Here is a 6,269-nt window from a genome sequence, read left to right as displayed (position 1 = left end):
TATAAAATACATTTTTATAATGAAAACCTTTCCTTCTCTTTTATTTCGCTATCTGTCATCGATATCGATTACTCTGACTTATATGAAGATTGATGTAAATAATCATTTTTCTATTTTAATTTGTATGCTGCTAAAGATATTTTCTAGTCAGCATTTTACATATATATATTATATTATATCTTTATGGAACAACATACAATAAACTATTATGTTCATTTATGTAATGTTCTGTATCGATTCCTCTCGCTAACGTAAAGATTTATTTCAATACAAATTCTTCAAATAGTCTTTGTTTCCAGCTTTTCTTATAAGGATGCTACAGATACACTTGGATATACGTGTTAATAAAATTTGGGTATTAAGTGCAGTAAATACAAAATACGAGTAATAAAAAAAAACTAGATATATAACAAATATATGTTACCGTAACCAATAAACGTTACTTTTATACCTTCCTGAGTCGTTTATTGCTTGTGTATTTTAAGTAGATGTAAATGTGTTTTAGTTGACTTTCATGAAGCGGCCATCTTGTTCCTTTGCTAGGAACTCGTAAAAACCCAATATTTGAGATGAAAATAACAAACATTTAAAACTACTTAAAAACAAAAAAAAAAGGACTAGATAGGCGTAAAAGTAACATTTATTGGCTATGGTGACACTTATTTGTTGTATATTTTCTCACTTTTTTTACTTATTTTTCAAGTTTGTTGGCTTCATCGAACAATCCGATAAAATTTTAACAAAATAGTCTGTTAACCGCCCGGCACTAACGTCATATATATATATATATATATATATATATATATATATATATATATATATATATATATATATATATATATAATGATTTTCCACAACCGAACCAATGTCGCAGCTCATAAGAGCCAAGAAAGCCAACAAACCGGAAGTCCAAGACTCGAGTTTCGTACTCATTTTGGCTCATCAGTTAGACATACCCGCGCTCAGAATTTGAAACCCGAACCTCTTGCATGCTAAGCGAGCACTCTACCATCTGAGCAAACACGCCACACACACAAGAATGTCTATTAACTTACACAGATCAAGCAACCCGCGGCACAGATCCGACAGTGGAAAGAACTTACCTCATATCGAACAAGGGACAAGGTATCAAACCAGCTTTGACCCAAGCCGACGTATCACCAGTAGGAATTTTATATACTCGAAAGGACGATGTAACCCCAACAAGCTAACCTCACGAGTAAACAATAGAATGTTCAGACACTGTGAGAGAATATATATATAATGATTTTCCACAGCCGAACCAATGTTACAGCCCACGAGAGCCAAGAAAGCCAACAAACACAATGTCCAAGACTCGTGTTTCGCCCTAATTTGGGCTCATCAGTTAGACATATATACACGACGGTTCTAGGTTAAATCCTTGGCTAGGGAGCGATGCTAGTCTAGCGGCACTGATGAGTTGTGATACAACGAAACAGGACTGTATGTCGATGACTACAAATATATATATATATATATATATATATATATATATATATAAATAATGTTTTAAAAATATAATTATCCACTGACACGTGTTTCGTCGTCTACGACTCACCAGACTGGCTGAATATGATATATATATATATATAAAGTAGTAGCGTTTGGGTGTGTTTGTGTGTACAATTCTCCTACAGCCCACACCAGTAGACAGATCATGACTAAACCTGGCATGATGATGCCCCCCCCCACATCTAGGCACAGTGCATACCATTATCTAAGGTAAGTGTCAAAGGTCGGTTGTTTTTGTTTTACAGCATATCAACCCATTTCAGGTTATTTAATGCCGAATCCAGTGGTTTTGAAGAACAATTTTTTAATAGAGTATATTTGTTGTTTTCAAGTCGGTTTCTATTCAACCCATAGTTGGGACCCTAACAGGTACTACCAGTCCGAGTCAAAATGGACCTGGGAGCAATGGTAATTAAAGGGTGGCTCTACACTCCCCAAAGCCTGCAAGCTGGGGCCTCACCATCGAATTTAGTTTAAGGTCATATTCAAGACCATATAGGTCAAGGATAACGGTCAGCCAATGTATGCACATACTCTCCTCTATTCCACATCACTGAACCGATCTTTACCGATCCTGACATGATAATGATGGCCTTTAAGCCGGGGATGTGCACACAACTTTTCAAGGTAAAAAATTAATGCCATTTTTAGTGCGGTTCTTCATAAACTCCCCCACTTAGGGATGGTGCACATCAAGTTGAGGTTCGCCATTATCCCGGGGGCTGCCGCTATGGCCCCAGCCAACTTCATTGTGAATTTGGATTAGATCACCCTCATTTCACCTCCATTCCCTCAACCAATCTTGATGAAATTTGGCATGATAGTGGCTATTAACATCATTCTTTGTAATTGTTTCAATTTTTATTATAACAATATAAGGGTCAACTTTGATATTATCTATTTGCTGAAAAGTTTATAGTTGGATTTTAGTCACTTTAAGAGATATTACAAACATGTTTAACACCTTCAATAATAGTTGCTCTTACAGCATCAACTTCTGCAAGGTTGCCCGACAAGTAGGTACCGGAGCGTACATCAAAGTCCCGCGCGAAGTTAGTATGTTTATAACGTCTTACGTTTTAATAATAAAAAAACTATATTCTTTTATTGTACAGTAGAACCCTGGGATACCATTTTCCAAGGTAAAGGTCAAATATGAAGGTCATGGCCTAGGTATATATACTCCCCTCTAGTCCAAATAACTAAAAATTAGTAACAGAATACAGTACAGTATATAATACACATGTATATACTCAAATAACATTCTAAATAACATCGTAAGATGGGGCAAATACCGTAACCAGGAGCCGGAAAAAAATATCTTATTCCATATCATAACCTGAAAATAAAACGTATCCTAGGGTCACCGTATCTCGGGGTTCTACTGTATAGTTTCAAGTGTGGTCTTCTTCACGAATAGACTTTATGACTGGTTTAAGCATCTTTAGTGATATATGAAAAAACTTATACCGTGGAGGAGGAAGAAAATAGTTCGAATGATTTTGTTGTTTTAAATTTCATTATTGATTTGTATCGTCTGAAATAATTATCTGAGATAATCGATTCGTTTTCAGTTCCGTTTTTCCCTTTCTTTATAATTAATTCCATTTATTATCAAAACGATTCTTTTTGCGTGATGCAAATTGAATACTTCCTTCCGGCTTTCACCCAACAGGCAAATGTGTGATTCTAGTTTAATAATGGCAGAAGCAAAACTATTTACAAATTATAACGACTCGCTTTTTATTTATGTTTTCTTTTTCTTGTATCGTTGCATGTTTATGCCGAAGATGATTAGTGTTCTCCATAGACCTTGGTCCATTATTGCTTCGATTCCTCTGAAAAAAATCACATGTTTTTTGTTGTGGAGACGCCCACTAATTAGCATACGTGGGTGAACAAGATATAGATAAAGGTATCAAGTCAGCAAGACCGGGGAGCTGTGTTCGAACGCCGGATAGGCAAGACGCATGTGCCGGTTGCTCCATGAAAGACTTTAACACGCCCTCTGCCGGACAATCTTCCAACTGCAGTAAAACTGCACCTTTGTAAATATGTATTTTATTTTCGTCTTAATATATTCGTTTTACCTTTATTTTCTGCGTTCGTGTTGTTATTTATACAGACACAACAGTTTTGAACTTGGCAGAATACATGGGGTTAGGTTGCCATTACCTTCCCTAACGCAGTGGCATCTGACTCGCCTGTTTGCACCTATCCGTTGTCATTAGATTATCCGCATAACTATAGTCGAATAACGTAACTCTTAATACCATAAAATCGTTGATTTGCTAGAGATTCATCCTCATCCATGACTATTCAACGTCCTGTTGCCGACGTCATCAGATTTCCATTGTCTTAAATCCATGTTTTTTGTAAGACAAGGGGTGCATCACGCACAGTGAATTAATGCGCCTCCAGATACCAACATGGAAATTTCTTATGACCCGATGCGGTACCTACAGCGCCTAGTTTTCCCAAATGGTCACTCACCTGGTCTGGTTGCTTGACTTCGGTAATCTGACGGGAACCGGTGTATAAACTTGATTGTGCCGTGTATATTTATGCACTACAAATAAAATACAATCGTGAAATCTACCTTTTATTGTATACGAGGGGCGCTTTAAAAGTAAGGCCTCCTATTTTTTATTTCGCCGGAATGAATCAAAAGTGATTGCTAATTGCATTGTTATGATGACTGTTTTCCGTCTACCTATAGCCTTAGTAACCTGACTTGTGATCTGCCTCGTGAACCCTGCTAGCACGCAGATGCAACGCATCATCAATGGAAGGCAAGGAGTTTGAAGCCGATAGCTCTTAACAATTTCGACGTCTCTGCACTTGACTTGAACATAAGCAAGTTGCTTCAAGCTAGTAGTATCATGTTGACCGCGTTATTGACACGCAAGACAAAGGTCCATAGACATCTTCAGTCTTAACGACAACCATTAATAGTTTTTTTTACTCCTTGCATGAAGTGGCTTCCTGCCTTTTCAAGAGCGATTTAAAATGAAAGATTATAGGATTAAAAGCATGGCAATCCCATATTTCTGATTCTTTAGATAAACATTGACCATTTTTCTTTTTTGAGTATTATTCGCATAATGTTTCGGTCGATGTAACCTCCGATCGTCTTTAGTTGTATCTTGTCCGATTCGCGAAAATATGCACACAATTTCGAACGGAATGCATTGTAGAAGCATCTTCTTTCCGTAAACAATGATTGGATAGAAGTCCTTAGTAATTCGCAATTTGTGTTTAGTGTCGCCTACACCCATGATTGAACTCTCCAAGTCCAAAAGAGTGTAACTTACAAGTATATAACCAGGTACTTTATCCTCTACGCCACATGTTTTAACTGACGAATATAAATCCTAATACTTGCTATCGTCGATTGACTACTTAATTGATCGCTTTTCTAACCTTCTGATACGCAATTCAGTTCGACTGATTGGAATTGTTCCACCTACCTTTAATGCAAATAAGAAGAGACGAAGAAATTGTAATCGTGGGGCAATGCAAAATAACCTTGCTTGCATAGAACTTCTTAAAATGCTGCGTGTGATTTGAAAACTCCGTATATCCCCGCTGAGGGTATTTCAAGCAATGGTTTTGTTCTAAATCGTCAGATATATCTGCTCTTGAGGAGGCTGGGCATCTTTAGAAACCGAGAAAAACTAAAATGGTTTGACCGGATGTTGGCCGAGCTGACAGTTGAGGATGATTCGAAAAATCATTGAAGCGCATAAAATCGATGGTGTGTGTAGTTTTTTATAAGAATGCGCGGAAGGGGAAATGTCGAAAATCTTTGAAATATGGGAAAGATACAAGATTAGAATACTTCAATATCACATACAATATATTGCATTCACACACACACACACACACACACACACACACATATATATAAAATCTTGGAGGTTTCTTTTACACCTTTACTACTATATCTAAAAATAAAATACGCACCAAGTGCGCTTGAAACCAAATCACAACGTAATATTAGGAAAATATTGTTTCTTTTTTTCCTTTTCTTCTTCCTTGCCATGTTGTAAATTTGGAGAACGGAGTCTGTTTGTATAGAGCCGCGTTTTGTATCTGACGGTTGTATTTTGAAATGTTTGAACTGTGCGTAGGTAACGCGAGAATAACGCCAAGAATGAGAGTTCAATAGAAACGTTGTTTTAATTTGTAATAAAATAAAATACGCATCAAGTGCGCTTGAAAGCCAAATCACAACGTAATATTAGGAAAATAAACAAATATTTAAAAATGTTTTTCATTGGAGCATTTGTTTGTAAGCAAGTCAATTAACCTCCCGTATATATATATATATATATATATATATATATATATATATATATATATATATATATATATATATATATATATATATATATATAAACAGTTCAACTTACATGAACGATATATATTATATAAAAATATATTATATTAAATAGTTCAACTTTCACGAACAAACAATAATACTAACGTTATTAAAGGGATGATTAGTTGTTTACTAGGAAATGCTGTTTCGGGGGATTTTAAAATGATATTAAATTATGGCTCCCCAGCAGTGTTGATCGAACATCACCTCCCTCAAAATACATGCACAAAAATATTTTTTGATACTGGATCTAGTTATTTTTTCTACCAGGTATTTTAGGCTAACCAATTCATGTAATTTCAAAAAGTACTTTTTACCTGTCATCCGCACCTTCTGCACAAGTTAATTATTA

The sequence above is a fragment of the Euprymna scolopes genome, chromosome 28 (genome assembly GCF_053919585.1).
Source record: "Euprymna scolopes isolate OS-2025 chromosome 28, ASM5391958v1, whole genome shotgun sequence".
In the NCBI taxonomy this organism is placed as follows: Eukaryota; Metazoa; Mollusca; class Cephalopoda; order Sepiida; family Sepiolidae; genus Euprymna; species Euprymna scolopes.
The sequence above is the reverse complement of the archived record's forward strand: the minus strand, read 5'-3'. Positions refer to the sequence as shown.